The 18,022-nt window shown below is 34.0% G+C and overlaps 1 pseudogene; it reads right to left on the bottom strand.

The window, feature by feature from the left end:
* Positions 1–17,800, bottom strand: part of LOC132272480 (putative pentatricopeptide repeat-containing protein At5g40405) — a 49,413-nt pseudogene extending 31,613 nt beyond the window's left edge.
* Between the last annotated feature and the right edge of the window lie 222 nt (positions 17,801–18,022).

Below are 18,022 nucleotides of genomic sequence, written 5' to 3'. Positions count from 1 at the left end.
TTTTTTATATGTGCCCATTTTGTTGAATTGATAATGGAGTAAGCATTAGTATTATATTATAACTTTTTGTATCATTGGTTTGGCATATATCTGGCTTGTAATTGACGGGTTGAGTGGGCTTTATAGTTGAATGTGATTAGTTGTATTATGTGGGCCTAGTAGTGCTAGCTTAGGTTAGAAATAATTTAGATATTATATTATATATATACTAAGTCACTAAGGTGTGAGAAGAAAAAAAAAAAAAAACGAACTAGCAAATAGAGAGGGGCGGCGAGAAAGAAAGAAAAGAAAGAAAGAAAGAGAGGAAGAAAGAGAGGAACATGAAAAGAGAAAAAAAACGAGAAGAAGGAAGAGAGTGGTGAGGCCGACTGTTATGGGCATTATTTGGAGTGCAGAAGTAGACGACGAAGACCCGAAAGCCGCCGGCGTCAAAAGGAAATCGGAGGAGAAAAGGGTTGCGATTCGAAATTCATAAAAAGGCAAGTCCTTGTTCTATTCATTAGATTTTGTGTGCGGTTTATCTCTAGAATGATGATAGGATTTAATTATAATTATAGATTTATGAATTACATACTAAACGAACTATAACAGAGAATGAAATTTTATGGGTATATACATTTTGCCCAAGTATTGACTCTAAAGGGGGGTGAATAGAGTCTATGGCAAATAATGATCAATTTTCGGATTTACAAATTCTATTTAAAACCTTCTAACAATTATGTAATAATCAATATATAGGCATAAACAATTAATAACATAAATGTAAAGGAGATAAGGGAAGAGAGATTTGTAAACATTCACACGGCGATTTTAGCGCGGTTCGAAAACTCCTACTCTTCGGCTCAAGACCCCTCTTAAGACTTCCCAATCCACTATGGCTTCTCCTTACGGGTGGAGAACAAACCTTTACATGAAGCAACACCTTGCTTCACCTTGTTAAGAGACAACCTCTCCTAGTCTTCTTTTGGGTCACACCAACCTTTACAAATTGAAGCTAGCTTGCTTCTTCTTTCTTGGGCCACACCAACCATACAAATTGAAGATCAAATTTGTTGCATACAAGTATATCTATCAAAGATTGATATGCAAATCAAAGCTTGCAACTTTCAGCTTATTCTAGAGTATATATATGAATAGATTGAAGCTTAAAACTCTATGAATGATATAGGATGAGAGAGTATGATACGAATACAAGAACAAAAGCTCTTTGGATGCTATATGATGTTTCTCTATGGTAGCAACACTTAATCCCGAAGTCCCCAACTCTATTTATAGAGTTTTGATGAGCAAGTTAAAAAATATAGTTGTTGTGCACGCAGTTCAAGAAGAAATAGCCGTTCAGATTTGAATCCTCACAGGTTCGGTCGTCCGAAATAAAACATTCTTGAGGTTCGGTTGACCGAATTGGTTTGAGGTTGGCCACTAGCCTTGGTTCGGTAGATCGATGAAAAATTCCCTTTGTTTCGGTTGACCGAAACTGCTTCCTCCATTGTTCAAAACCATTATGTGTAAATCAGCTCTGCTGATTCATTTGCTTCTTTAGTTTTGGTCGTCTGATACTCAAGTGATGTTCTTTCATTTACTAGGTTCGATAGACCGAACTGGGTTGGTCTTTTATTTCAGTAGGCCAAAATGCAACTACAGCTTCAGGAATTATTCTAGGTTAACAGATGAAACAGTCCACCGAACTAGGTTGGTCTTTTATTTCGGTAAGCCGAAATACAACTACAGCTTCAGGAATTGTTCTAGGTTAATAGATGAAACAGTTACTCCACAGGACATCTTCACATACCTTATTTCCATTGACTTTAAGTTTACAATGTAAATAAGGAAGTACCCCCCATTTGGATTCAATAAAAAATACTAGAAAATTGAAATCCAACTAAATCAAAATGTAGAAATTCAGTTTTAGTACAAATTTGAATTTCCGATAGTTTTGGTAAAAATGAATCCGTGTGTAGACCAATGTAGACTTGGTCAAAATTTTTGATAAAATAAGTTTAGGCTAGTTGAAGTATAAAGAGTTATTACTGGGAAAAATTATTTTGATCTATTCATTATTTCAAAAATCCATTTTTCACACTTAGCCAAAAACATAGTTTTTCATGACACGCATTCTGCGGTCCTAATGTCCGTTACCAACTCATGGTAATGAAGGCTTCTCATGCCTTAATTATTGACCAATATGAATTATATGATTGATGTGCATGGTCTTAACATTTCTAGCACAAGTGATGAGTTCTTTCAAAGCTTATGCAAGCTTGAACTAACTCACTCTTTAGCAAAGACTCCATATGTCAATTGTATATGAATGAACTGTATAGTCTATTGCTAATGGATATAGGAGCATAATGTTGGCCTAAGGATTTTATCTAAAGGTCAATCTTATGTTTTGATGATTACAAACCATTAATGATGTTTATGTATTAATATTTTCATTGAGTGAAGTATAGTTGATCAATCATTCAATTCTCAATGATGAATTAGAAGTTCCATTTCAAGCATTCCAAACACTCAAGCAATGGATTCAAGGAAGCATCAAAGTGCAAGAAATTAAAGAAGAACTCGAACTTCAAAGATCACACAAAACATTTCAAAGAAAGAAAGAAAGTCTTCATCAAGCCTAAACGATCATGGTCAAAGAATGAAGAAAAGCGTAGATAGGATGGTGAGAGCTTAATATTCAATGTCAAAGTCTTTATGAATTCATTTGAAGCGCATCTCTATAGGACCATGCATATCATACATCATTTATATTCTTCTACATCATTAACAATAGACTATGAACTTCAATACATATATATTTAATATGTGAAGTCTTTGCTAAGAATGAGTTAGTTCAAGCTTGCATAAGCTTTGAAAGAACTCACAACTTAAGCTAGAAATGCTAAGACCAAACACATTAATCATAACATTTATTTTGGTCTCTAAAAAGAAAAGGAAAAGGCATTGAATTAATTTTTCATCTTTAAAGCCTTTGTTGCCAAAATTTGGTAAATGACTCTAGGACATAATGTACTTAAAATTTATCATCTTCATATGTCCCTAGACTCTTAGAAACAGGCCTTGAACAAAATTGAATCATTCATCAAAGTCCTAGGTGCTAGAAAGAGGGATATCTCAAAGAAGCAATTTTCAGCCTAGAAAAATTTCAGACTATCTTGCACTAAAACTGCTATAACTATTTGTGTAGTTGGAATTTTTACACAAGGCCAGTGGCATTGAAAATCTGACTTCGAGCCCTTGAGTTTAGACTCAAATTTCACCTAAATTGGATTAAAAATGACTGAGATATGAGCTTCACAAAATACCTGATTCTGCTCTGCGAAAATTCTGACCAGGTTGCACTTAAACAGCCATAACTTTTTCTATGGTTAGAATTTTTTAGCAAGGCTGGTGGCTTTAGATAGATGACTTCAAGAAAATAAATTTAGACTCAAATTTCACCTCATTTGGAGTTTCATGGACTGAGTTATGTCCATTTGGAGTCATGCACTTTTTTCTGTCCAATCCAATTTAGCAGCAGCCTTCATGAAGCAAGAGCAGCCTCTATAAGAAATAGAGCCGGCTCTCTCAAGGCCATTGGAGTAGGCTCAATGAAAAATTAGAGAAGACTCAAAGAATAGAGAAGGCTCAATGAAAAATTAGAGAAGGCTCTACAAAATTAGAGAAGGCTCAGGAAAGTAGAGAAGGCTCTACAAAACTAGAGAAGGCTCTATTTTTCTATTGAGCCATCTCCATTTTAGAAAAAGAGCCTGCTCCACTTTTTTAATGAAAAATTAGAGAAGGCTCAAAGAGTAGAGAAGGCTCAATGAAAAATTAGAGAAGGCTCAAAAAATAGAGAAAGCTCAATAAAAAACTAGAGAAGGCTCTACAAAATTAGAGAAGGCTCAGGAAAGTAGAGAAGGCTCTACAAAACTAGAGAAGGCTCTATTTTTCTATTGAGCCATCTCCATTTTAGAAAAAGAGCCTGCTCCACTTTTTTAATGAAGCCGCCTCCATTTGAAATTGAGCCGCCTCCACTTTTGCAAAGAGCCGGCTCCTTTGAGGGTTTTGAATTACAACGGCAATTTTTCTACATTTATTTCCTCTAACTACTTCTAACAGCTATATTGAGCTATGAAATTCTATAAATACAGAGGGGTTGTCTACTGAATAAGTTGCGCATTTTTGAGAGACATTATATTGCATCAAAGAGAGCTTTTGGCTCTACCATTATACAAAGCTTTTGTTCTGGTTATACTTACTCATAGAGCCTCTGTTCAGACATCGATCTTTATCTCATATACAAGCTTCCATAGTTGAATTAGAGTGAACTTCAAAGAGCATTTCGTGAGCCTTTGCTGAACTTTTATTCTAGCATTTCATCAGAGCTTTTGTTCTGCATTTTCCTCATCATCTCTCATATATTTCATACTCAGAGTTTGAGCCTCACTTGATTTCATATATACTCTATTATAAGGTTTGATTTGTATCAGTTCTTGAGAGGATTTCTTGTACTACAAATTCTATCTACAAATCTGCTGTAAGCCTAAAAGGAAGAGTTTCTCTTAGCAAAGAAATTGTAAGGGCTGGTGTGGCCTATGTAAAACTAAGAGAGGTGGTCTCTTAGCAAGGATACTGTAAAGGGTTGGTGTGACCCAAAAGGAAGCCTAGGAGAAGGGTGTTCTCCTAGCAAGAAAGAGAAGCAAGGTCTTGCTTCAATTGAAGGTTTGCTCTCCACCATTAAGGAGAAGCTCTAAGGAATTTGGGAAGTCTTAAGAGGGATCTTGAGCCGAGGAGTAGGAGTTTCTGAACCTCGCAAAAATCACTGTGTTATTGTTTGCAATCTCTCCTCCCTTATCTCTTTTACAATTGTGCTAAATTGATTACTTTCATATCTTGTTCATTACATAATTGGTTATACTGTTGATTAGAAATTGTAATTTCATAATTTGCGAAAATTGGCCATTGACTCTATTCACCCCCCCTCTAGAGTCAATTCTTGGGTAACAATTGGTATCAGGCCTAAACTCTATTAAAGGACTTAATCGTCTTAGAGTACGATGATAGCCAATAATAGTAGTATCACACACTTAGAAGGTTATGCCATTGATAAACCTCCTTATTTTGATGAAAATAATTATATTTATTGGAAAATTAGAATGAGTGCCTTCTTAAAAAGCATTGATATTGATGTATGGAAAGTTATAGAAAATGGTGGTGATATCCCAACCAAAGTTATTGAAGGGAATGAAATTCCTAAATTAAAAGGTGAATGGGATGAAAATGATCATAGATTAATACAATGCAATACTTTAGCCATATGCCATCTTTATTGTGTATTAAGCAAAAATGAGTTCAATAAGATTATCTTTTGTAAAACGGCTAAAGAAATTTGGAACTCACTGGAATTAGCCTATGGAGGATCAATTAATGGTGAGGAATCATATATGCCTATGCTTATTGAAAAAGATGTTGTTTCCATCATAAATGAAAATGAATTAGTTAGTGAGATGTTTTCTAGTTCTACTAACATTACTAATCATTTGAATTTTCTTAGTAGAACTTACTCTTCTTCCTATAGTGAAGAAAATAAAGCAACTCAAAAGAAGAGTATTGCTCTCCAAGCTTCTAGCAAAGAAGCAAGTGACATTAAAGAGTTGGACAAACTTTGTCTCATGGCCGATGAAGATGAGGTAAATTCTAATCATGAATTTTTTGATATAGAAGCCTCTTATAATGAACTAGTTGATGCACATAATGAATTACTTGATGCGTTTAAAGAGTTACATGGTGTGCTAGATAAAATGACTGTGAAATGTTCTTCTCTTAAAAAGGAAAATCTCAATCTCTCTCAAAGACATGAAAAAGTCCAAATGGAAAATGATTCTTTGAAAATGAAAACCCATTATCTTGTGTAAGAATTACAAAAGATCCAACTTGAAAATGAATCCTTGAAAAAGGAAAACGATAATGTACTATCTATAGAGCCACCATCAATTGATTGTGTTTCCAAGATTAAATTTTCAAAGGAAGTCATTAATGATCAAAATGGCACTCTAGCAAAGACAACCAAAGGAAAAGAGAACTTAAGTCTTATGCTTAGAAATCAAAGAGTTGTCTATTTAAAAAATGAGATAAGATATGATCCTCATACTAAAGATGCATGCTTGTTGAGAAGAAGAAATCCTTTGTATGATCATTTGTCAAGAGTGGTACCCAATCTTCTAAATGCAATTATTGTAAAAGAAAGAAGTTAAGGTCCAAGAAAATTTGGGTTCTAAAAGGAACTTATGCTCTATTATCTAACTCATATGGAACCAAGAAAATTTGGGTACCAAAAGGAGAATTTGTAACCTTTCCTTCCAGGGTTACTTGATGACATCTTCTTCAATCAAGGATTAGGAAGGAAGCATTACACTTGGGAACAAACCCAAGGGCTAGGTAATTGGTAACTCTCCACACAATCTTTCCATACTATGAATTGCTTAATTCATGGTTTATTGAAATCATTTATACATTGTGGAAATTTTCTTTTATTTTAATTTAAGTATTTATCAATTATGCAAACTATTTTTAGTGCATGATTTTTTTTTGGATTGAAAAATTATTTTTCATGGATTACATTCACTTGAATTACTTGTAAATTATGTTTGTAATGATTCATCTTAAACAAGAAGATAGATTTTGCTTGCTTAGAAGGGAAATTGGAATGTCCTCAGAAGAGGAATTTTTTAAGTGAAGCAAGCAGCAGCAGAGCAAGCTCCATTCAGAAAAAGAGTCGTCTCTTTAAAGAAAAAGAGCCGTCTCTACACAAGGCAGAGCAGTCTCCACAGATGATATCAAATTGCTTGCTCTCGGGATCTCAAAAATTTTAAGAAAGAAGCCTGCTCTATAAAAACAAGAGCCGGCTCCCCAACTTGCATACAAAATTGGAATAGGAAGAGCCGTCTCTAGAAAAAGGTAGAGCCGGCTCCTTCAGTGCTATTTTCTTCCAACTCTCGGGATCTCCTCTGCAGACAATTGAGCCTGCTCAGCAAAAAGGAAGAGCTGGCTCCTAAAATACCTTAAACAACCAACTCTCAGCATATCTCAAAAGCCCAAAAGAGCTGTCTCTAAAAATTACTTGAGCCGTCTCCAAAAATAATCTTGAGCCGTCTCCAAAACTTTTAAGAGCCGTCTCCACAAATTATCTGAGCCGGCTCCATTCATGTCCTTTTTTTTTCTACTTCCTCTTGGCACTTCCTCATTTGAGGTCCTAACAGAATCATTCTAGAGAGTTAAGAGACTTCATCTTGCTTTAGGCGAATTCCTCCAATTTGTTTGGGCGCTTCCACTGATAGTGACACTTCATTGAAGAACCCATCTCCGGAGAACTACAATGAACAGATCCAACAGGTCCAGTGCTCTAGTTCAGACCCTATACTTCTGGCGTACTAATGTCCAGGTCTGGCCAAGTTATATTCTATCAAAACAATTCGGCGAGCTTCATTCTAATCATCACTAACCGAACCATTGATATCGGCCACCGTCGAGGTTCAAAGACCAAACTGAAAGATACAACAGCTCTGTCCACAACTTACATCGTCCTCAGCCTCCGGCGAGCTTTCCTCTATTTATGAACTGAGTATTTCAGTCCGGTGAAGATGCTACAGCGATCAAATTTTCCAGCGACAGCTCAGCTCAACGAGACCCAAAACTGAAAGCTCTGAGCTTGTATTCAAGCTAATTCCGGTGAGCAAATTACAACCAGCTATAGTTTCAGTCGGCGGATGAGACACAGCTATCTCCATCAATACCGGCGAGCAGCACCAACCAAACCAGACCCAGCAACCTCCATTGTTTCCGGCCCAGCTTCATTCACATTATTAATGTCTGGCGAAGCTCCGAGCTAGTACGAACAAGTAAAAGAAGCCCATAATAGCAGCAGCATGCTCTAGCTGAGGCAAACATCAGTTCTAATTTATTCCAGTCCGGCGAATCAATTACTGTGTATATCAGTCTGATCTAAATAAACAGCAGTTCCAGTAAGCTTCAGTCAAATCCAGCAAGTTGCAGAGTTTAATTTCTTCCGGCTCCATATAAAATTGAGCCAGCTCCAATCCTGAATGTCCCTTGTTTATACTCTTGGCATTCTCATTATTGGATATATCAGTTGCGAATTCCAGAGAGCAATTCGGCTATGGCATCCCTTTATCTTCTCTGGGCATCTTCACATGATCTTAAAAATGATGAGAGAGAGCCGGCTCCTTATAAAACAAGAGCAGGCTCCAAGGAATTTATAAAGCCAGCTCTATACAACATAAGAGCCGGCTCCCATGATGGTTATAAGCATCAGTCTCTCAACATCTCAAGAAGAACACAAGAGTAGGCACCAATAATACTATGAGCCGGCTCCATCTTTGTCGTTATATTAGTCTCGGCATTTTCTCTATTGGGCATTTCAGTTGAAACTTCTAGAGACATGAACTAAGAACTCTAGGACTACTTTATGCGGATTGGGCATCCTACCAAGTATTTCTCTCTCTCACATAAAAGATTCAATCATTCTAGTGAGATTTGCTTAAATCTATGGTTTTATTGGGTCTTTTCAAGTATTTAAGCATAAACTTTTGTCCTTCATTTGTTTAACCTTTTAAATCCCTTATATAGAGATCATATTTTAGAAATACTGCATTTAGTTTATTATCAAATCCCATTTGTTCTTGAATAGTTTAAACATGTGTCTTCTATGGGTCATTTGGGCAGTATTTGCAAGGTTCTCTGGACGTTTTTTTTTTTTTTTTTGACTAAATTTATCACATTTTCAAACCCTAGACATTATTATATGAAAATTATCTTGGTGGTTTTCAAGCATAAATTTTTCTTAGCACTTGGTATCAAAATTTTGACTGGATGAGAATTTTATACTGGGGTGTTTTATTATTTCAAAATCCTTTTACTCATCACTTTTTATCTTCAGTCAAAACTGATTTGAGTTTTGAAATTATCAGTGAGTTTTTCATTGGATTTTTTTGTTTTTGAGAATTCTATCTGTAATTGTCAGTTCAAAATTTAAAATTATCCATGGCTTCTATAGATGTAAAATGAAAATTTGTTTCAAATTTCTTCTTATTTGTTTAAATCTTTCAAATTTCTTATGCACTACTTGCTTCTAATTTATATATTCAGTCATCTATTCTTAAAATCTTCACTATTGAATGAGTATATGAATCAAATCTCCAATTTCATTTAATGTTAAGTTCATCCTCTAAGGTAAGACTCATTTACTTTTCCTCTTAAATTCATGCCTCTTTGATATTCCCAGTCACCATTATTTAAGCATGATTCTCTTTTTGCACTCTATCTTAAATCCTTTTTTGTCAAACCCTCATAACCCCAGAAATATCATGTGGTGATTTGAACACAAATTTTGGGCTTGTTTTGTGAATCTATGCTCTAAATTGTAAGTTTTCCTATGATTCCATTCAAGTTCCATATTAGGTTTCCATTTCAAGGCTGATTTTATCAATTCCATATCTATTGACCTTGTTGCTCAACAATTGTCTTAAGGGGTTTCAAGTATGCATTCTCTTTGCTCTTAAAACTATGGCTGGATGTGCAAATTAAATTAGTTTTTATTTGCACAAATGCTTGGGATTTTAACTTTTACTTCTATTGAATTTTTATTTTGAGTGTTTCTTGAGCATTCAAAATTTTATTCTATGGCTTTTTCTTCACGTATAAAGAATCCTTCTCATAGCCAAAATAGGAGTACTCAACTTACCCATGATCATGAATCTAGCCCTAGTGATCCCAATCCTCCTCCAGATGGCATCTGTGTCAACATTCTTCTTATGAATTGAATTCTGCTATCTATAAAATGAAATATTTACTCTTCATTTGCCCTTTAATTCATTTTTTCTCTGTTATTTCATGCGATGGCAAGTAACTTTTTTATTCCTCCCACCTTTTTGAGATGACAAAGGGGGAGAAAGATGTGTTCATTATGCTTGTTATGCTTATGCGTATATTGCTTTTCACTTATTTTAGATGCATATTGAAACGGGGAGTCTTATACACTTTAATGTCTAAAATATTTTTTGTAAAATCAAGCATGCTATGATATTTAAGATATGCTTATTGATACGGGGAGCATTCTTTCAAAATGCAACTCCATCTTGACAATAAACACATCAATGTTTTGTCATCATCAAAAAGGGGGATATTGTTGGCCTAATGATTTTATCTAAAGGTCAATCTTATGTTTTGATGATTACAAACCATTAATGATGTTTATGTACTAATATTTTCATTGAGTGAAGTATAGTTGATCAATCATTCAATTCTCAATGATGAGCTAGAAGTTCCATTTCAAGCATTCCAAACACTCAAGCAATGGATTCAAGGAAGCATCAAAGTGCAAGAAATTAAAGAAGAACTCGGACTTTAAAGATCACACAAAGCATTTCAAAGAAAGAAAGAAAGTCTTCATCAAGCCTAAACGATCATGGTTAAGGAATGAAGAAAAGGGTAAATAGGATGGTGAGAGCTTAAGATTTAATGTCAAAGTCTTTATGAATTGATTTGAAGCTCATCTCTATAGGACCATGCACATCATACATCATTTATATGCTCCTACATCATTAGCAATAGATTATGAACTTCAATACATATATATTTAACATATGAAGTCTTTGCTAAGAATGAGTTAGTTCAAGCTTGCATAAGCTTTGAAAGAACTCACAACTTAAGCTAGAAATGCTAAGACCATGCACATTAATCATAACATTTATTTTGGTCTCTAAAAAGAAAAGGAAAAGGCATTGAATTAATTTTTCATCTTTAAAGCCTTTATTGCCAAAATTTGGTAAATGACTCTAGGACACAATGCACTTAAAATTTATCATCTCCATATGTCCCTAGACTCTTAGAAACAGGCCTTGAACAAAATTGAATCATTCATTAAAGTCCCAGGTACTAGAAAGATGGATATCTCAAAGAAGCAATTTTCAGCCCAGAAAAATTTCAGACCAGCTTGCACTAAAACTGCTATAACTATTTGTGTAGTTGAAATTTTTACACAAGGCCAGTGGCATTGGAAATCTAACTTCGAGCCCTTGAGTTTAGACTCAAATTTCACCTAAATTGAATTAAAAATGACTGAGATATGAGCTTCACAAAATACCTGATTCTGCTCTGCGAAAATTCTGACTAGGTTGCACTTAAATAGCCATAACTTTTTCTATGGTTGGAATTTTGTGAGGAAGGCCGGTGGCTTTAGATAGCTAACTTCAAGACAATAAATTTAAACTCAAATTTCACCTCATTTGGAGTTTCATGGACTGAGTTATGTCCATTTGGAGTCATGCACTTTTTTCTGCCCAATCCAATTTAGCAGCAGCCTTCATGAAGCAAGAGCAGCCTCTATAAGAAATAGAGCCGGCTCTCTCAAGGCCAATGGAGCAGGCTCAATGAAAAATTAGAGAAGGCTCAAAGAATAGAGAAGGCTCAATGAAAAATTAGAGAAGGCTCAAAGAATAGAGAATGCTCAATGAAAAACTAGAGAAGGCTCTACAAAATTAAAGAAGGCTCAAGAAAGTAGAGAAGGCTCTACAAAACTAGAGAATGCTCCATTTTTCTATTGAGCCGTCGCCATTTTAGAAAAAGAGCCTACTCCACCTTTTTAATGGAGTCGCCTCCATTTGAAATTGAGCCGCCTCCACTTTTGCAAAGAGCTGGCTCCTTTGAGGGTTTTGAATTACAACGGCAATTTTTCTGCATTTATTTCCTCTAACCACTTCTAACAACTATATTGAGCTATGAAATTCTATAAATACAGAGGGGTTGTCTGCTGAATAAGTTGCCCATTTTTTAGAACCATTATATTGCATCAAAGAAAGCTTTTGGCTCTACCATTATACAGAGCTTTTGTTCTGGTTATACTCACTTATAGAGCCTCTGTTCAGACATCGATCTTTGTCTCATATACAAGCTTCGATAGTTGAATCAGAGTGAACTTCAGAGAGCATTTCATGAGCCTTTGCGGAACTTTTATTCTAGTAATTCATCAGAGCTTTTGTTCTGCATTTTCCTCATCATCTCTCATACATTTCATACTCAGAGTTTGAGCTTCACTTGATTTCATATATACTCTATTGTGAGGTTTGATTTGTATCAGTTCTTGAGAGGATTTCTTGTACTACAAATTCTATCTACAAATCTGCTATAAGCCTAAAAGGAAAAGTTTCTCTTAGCAAAGAAATTGTAAGGGCTGGTGTGGCCTATGTAAAACTAAGAGAGGTGGTCTCTTAGCAAGGATACTGTAAAGGGTTGGTGTGACCCAAAAGGAAGCCTAGGAGAAGGGTGTTCTCCTAGCAAGAAAGAGAAGCAAGGTCTTGCTTCAATTGAAGGTTTGCTCTCCACCATTAAGGAGAAACTCTAAGGAATTTGGGAAGTCTCAAGAGGGATCTTGAGCCGAGGAGTAGGAGTTTTCGAACCTTGCAAAATTCGCTGTGTTATTGTTTGCAATCTCTCTTCCCTTATCTCTTTTACAATTGTGCTAAATTGATTACTTTCATATCTTGTTTATTGCATAATTGGTTATACTGTTGATTAGAAATTATATTTCCATAATTTGCGAAAATTAGCCATTGACTCTATTCACCCCCCCTCTAGAGTCAATTCTTGGGTAACACATATGAATGATGATATGATATGCATGGTCCTATAAGGATAAGCTTCAAATGGATTCATAAATACTTTAATATTGAATCTTAAACACTCACCATCCTATCTACCATTTTCTTCAAGCTTTGTACATGATCTTTAGGCTTTGAGGTAGTCTTACTTTCTTCCTTCCTTTGAGTTGCTTTCTTGCTCATTGTAGTCTAAGCTATCTTTGGATGAACTTTGCATTTGGTTCCTTATAACTTTATGTTCCTTTTGTCTCCTTTGTTTTCCATAGATGTGATCTTGAGTAATGGAATACTTGGAATTGACTTTATGATCTTCATTGAGGTCATCCTTTGAATGTGAATAATCTATAATACTCAATGTAAACATTAGTCCTTAAACACCATTAATGGTTTATTATCATCAAAACCTTTAGATTGTCCTTGGATGGAATCCTTAAGGTCAACAATCTCCCCCTTTTTGATGATGACAAAACATTGATGTGTTCATAAGTAAGTGAAGTAGCATTTGAAAAATGCTCCCCCTATCAAAGTGCATTCAATGAATATAATGTTATAAAATAGTATGCTTGTGCATTCTTCCTGAATTTTAGACATTTATATGCATACAAGATCATTTTAATCTCTAAGAGATTTCTATAAATCTCCCCCTGTCAACATGCTTCCATTAAAAGATATATATCATTCATTTGACATATAAGCACAATGAGATAATGATATATATATATATAACATGAAGCATTTGAATCACATCACACATATTTCTCCCCCTTTGTCATCTCAAAAAGATAGGAGGCCTAAACAACTTCATTTAACATTTATCATTAAGCATAGTGAAGTGATGGCATCAAGAATTGGCAATATAGTGGTAATGACTATAATATGCTTTTTAGTGCAAACTATAAGCAATTATATTATAAGATACCAATTTCATTGATAGTATGAGTTCAATAGATCATAAAAGGTTCATGGCATATATAAAAGTATACATAAGACATAAACCAAAGATGATTCATAAACTTAAATAGGCAAAAGTATACAGAAGTATACATAGTAAAGCATAACAAAAATAGAAATGAAGCATGAATTAGAGTAAGCCAAAAGGCAAAAACCGTTGTAGAGGCAAATCTAGGAATTTAAGTGTGCTTCAATCCTAATATATTTTTCCCATTTGATATATTCAAGAATGAGGGAAAAAATTTCATCAAAATTATGAAAGCTTATGTGTGTAAGTACTAAGACCAACAAGTCATTTTGTAGCATGCTTGACAATTTCCAAGATAATTCAATTGAGCATAACAAGTCATGTAATAACCATTCATAAAAGATTATCAATAATCTCCCCCTATGAGTGTGCTTTCATTTCCATCATATATCATTTAATGAATACACCTCATGTAAAACACAAGGCATATGCAAGTAATGTTACTATTCTAGTTATATGCAATGAATTTTCAATAATACAAAAACATCTTTTCTTTGACATATATGATTAAAAATAATTGGCTACATGATTGTACATGTGGATGAGCTCAATATTTCTCTTGTTAATATTTCTCAAGATGTGATATCAAGGTATCTCATGAAGTTTTAGATTGCAAAAAGTAATAGTGTATAGATTAAGGTCTTAATACCAAAACATCTTCTTTAAGAGATGTGGTGAAGAATTGGCTACATAACTCTTCAAGTGGATAAACAAATTATCTCTTTTAGACACATTCTTTAAGAATTGATGTAGAAACATCATATGAAATTCTAAAGTGCTGAAAATGAAAACATCAACATAGAGTGACACTTGATATCACATTGGTCATCTAAGCTAGAACACAACGTGTTCTTTGAATGATATATTCCAATATTAAAGTGTCAAATAAATATATGAGTTTTTATTTTCATGACACAAGGGAGTTTTAAACCTTAGAAGAATTCAAGTTTACGCATCATGCTAATTTTAATTCATTTTGCATGCAAGTGGTAAACTTATTTGCATAAACCATAAATGTTGATTCAAGGATAGCATATAAGTACAATCAACATATTTTCATTAATGGTTTTGAAAACACATATATATCAACTTTGTCAAAAACCATCAATCTTGAGAAAATCACTAAGCCTTTCAAAATGAGCTCTAAGAGCTTGTTTAAAAGTGCGTAAGGCAATTGATAATTTTAAACATGTTGTTCAAAATTTTTGCATTTCAAGTCCGGGTGATTTTCTTCAAAAGACTTTTTAGATATGAAGTCAATAAATCATGCATTGGATAAAAGTCATTTCATGCAAAAGCATGCAGCATTCTTATTGCTTTAATCAAAGTCAAATGTGCACAAAGACATAAATTCGAGGCATTTTTCTTGGTTGAAATCTTGGGAATATAGTATAGCTTAGTTACCAATAATGATCCACAATGCATATCATGATATAGATTTGAAAGCTCTATATGAATTGGTGCTGCACACACATCGGTCAACCAAAATGACTCTATTGGTCGGCCGGTTTATGTCCCTGAAGCAATTTTGATTTGCTTATTTCGGTCGGCCGGATTGGAGTTTCGGTCTGCTGAAATAGCTATTTCGGTCGTCCGAATCAAGTGTCGGTCGACCAGTTTATGCAGGAATGCAAAACCAGTGAATTTTCTTGTGGTAATAAAACTTGAATTTTTAGATTTCACCTAACCATCTTCTAGTTCAAATGATTTCATTTTATATGCTAGGGATGCTAAGAGAATGTAAATGAAGCATTTAAAATCACAAAGGCACATGAATGACTTTCTAGATATAGCTACCTAGAATAAATTTAAATTAAGTAACTTTTAACCTCTTTAGGTGACTTTCTTTGATGGCATGCAATTCCAAGTATCTTTCACAATTTTAGCCTTTGTTGACAATTAATTCATAGTAGCATGTTCAAGTCACACAATCCAAGACAAGCTACTTTAACACGGATATTTTTGCAACAAGTAGCATTCGTGTCAAGATCACCAATCACATTAATTATGCTATGAAAATAATCATGTATTCCTCTTATCTAGCACAATCAAGTCACATTTAAGCCCTTTAAATAAAAGCACATATATGATGAGGAGGGGATATTTACAGAAGCAAATAATTTCATTAGCTTTGGCACGGTTTCTCAATGTAGCGCACCCTTCATCTTATTCATGGCTTGATTTCTCTTTATGTGCTTTAACCCTCCATATTTGTGAATCCACTTGTTCTTGAGGGAAGAGGTCTTTAACCTACAAAAATGTGCTCAAGTGGAATTCTTTGGTACCCAATACTTTTACGGTCCTCATTAGTTAGTACACATTTTGAAGGTTCCTTTTGGAGCATAATTCAATACAAGACACAAATGTGGTACTCTCTTTGATTAACATGCTTTAAAACAAAATTAGAATTTTAAATGTCTCTAGCATTCTAGTGCATTTGTCAATTCAATAAGTATATGCTTATGGTTAGATACACCTCAATGAACCAATATGAAATGAGTAAAAATTGAGTGAGGTGGCACAATTTCATATTTAGATCATGATAAAAAGTACCATGTGCATTGTCCATGAAAAAATCTAGAATTGACAATGAGATTCTTCCTAGGTGGGCAAAATGATTAAGGTGCCCTTTTTTTAGAAATCCTTATGGATTCAACAATTTGAAGGAATATACATTTCTTTTTATAACCAAATTCATTTCAAGGAATTATGACATATTGGAAAGCAATGCTTCTCTTGAGACCTACATTTTTCAAAGCAATTTTATCAAGTTCTGAGTGTAGCATTCCAAATCCAATTTCAAGTGGTTCATTTAAATGACATGCATGTTCCAAATCCAATTTCAAGTGGTTCATTTAAATGACATGCATGTAGAAGATAATTTTTCAAGCAATGAAAATCATGAACTAAAAACAATTAGCATAATTGAGGAATGCTTGTACTTAAAATACTCCAAAAATTCCACAAAATAGCATAACATTATTTTTAGGGAATTAAGGACTTCAATGATCTCATGCATTTTATATAAGCAAAATTCATGTATGATGGCATAAGGCTTGAAGAATACATTTACATTCATTTAGCCTTTTAATGCTTATAAATGACACTAACACACCATGAAATAAATAATCAAGCAATACATAGCATGGAAATAATGTGTGGAGTTTTACCGATTACCTTGCCCTTGGGGTTGTTCCCAAGTATGATGCTTCTTTCCTAATCCTTAAATGAAGAGGATGCCATTAAGCAATCTTATAAGACAAACTTAGGAAATCTTTATTTGGTACCCAAATTTTCTTAGGTCCATAGTGGTTAGGCAATGGAACAAAAGTTCCTTTCGGAACCCAAATCTTCTTGATCCTTTTCTTCTTTCTAAACGGACAATTGTAAATTATGTGTCCCAACTATCTACAATAATTGCATTTAGAATATTGAAAAGAAATTTTGTCAAATGAATCATTTAAGAGCTTTCTCTTTTTCAATAAGCATGCATCTTTATTGCAATGATCATATCTTATCTCATTTTTGAAAGAGACCTTTCTTTAATTTTCAAGTATAGTATTCAAGTTCTCTTTTCCTTTTGTTGACTTTGCTAAGATGTCGTTTTGATCATCAATGACTTCCTTTGGAGAATTATATTTGAAAGCACAATCAATTGATGATGACTCTTTTGATAGTACATTATCATTTTCCTTTTTCAAAGACTCATTTTCAATTTGAATCTTTTCTAATTCTTGCTCAAGATAATGATTTTTCATTTTTAAAGAATCATTTTCCATTTTAACTATTTCATATCTTTGAGAGAGATCCTGATTTTCCTTTTTAAGAGAATCATATTTCATAAGCATTTTTTTCTAATACTATGCAACTCTTTAAACGCATCATGCAAGTCATTATGCTCATCAACTAACTCATTATAGGAAGCATTTGAATCAAAAGAATCATGGTTGGGATTTACCTCATCTTTGTTGGCAATGAGACAAAGAGCAATATCATCATGATGATCAACCACATCTTTGATGTCCTTTACTTCTTTGCTAGAAGCTTGGAGAGTTTCACTCTTCCTTTGAATTGCTTCATTTTCTTCACTATAAGAGGATGAGTAAGTTCTAGCATGATCATTCACATGATTAGTAATGTTAGTAGAACTAAAATTCATCTCATTATTTGAACCATTGTCATTTATGCTACAAGATTCATTTTCATTGGTAAGCATGCATAAATTTGATTCGTCAACATTACAAGTACTACCATGGAATATCTCAAGTGAGTTCCAAATTTCTTTTACCGTTTTACAATTTGCAATTCTATTTAACTCATTTTTGTTCAATGCACAATAAAAATTATTTATGGCTTTAGCATTGCATAGCATTGCATTGAA

Source organism: Cornus florida, unplaced genomic scaffold (genome assembly GCF_030987335.1).
Source record: "Cornus florida cultivar Cherokee Brave unplaced genomic scaffold, ASM3098733v1 CherokeeBrave_3.0.0_Hap2_Chr09, whole genome shotgun sequence".
Lineage (NCBI taxonomy): Eukaryota > Viridiplantae > Streptophyta > Magnoliopsida > Cornales > Cornaceae > Cornus > Cornus florida.
Note: the sequence above shows the minus strand (reverse complement) of the source record. Positions and strands in the feature narration are given on the sequence as shown.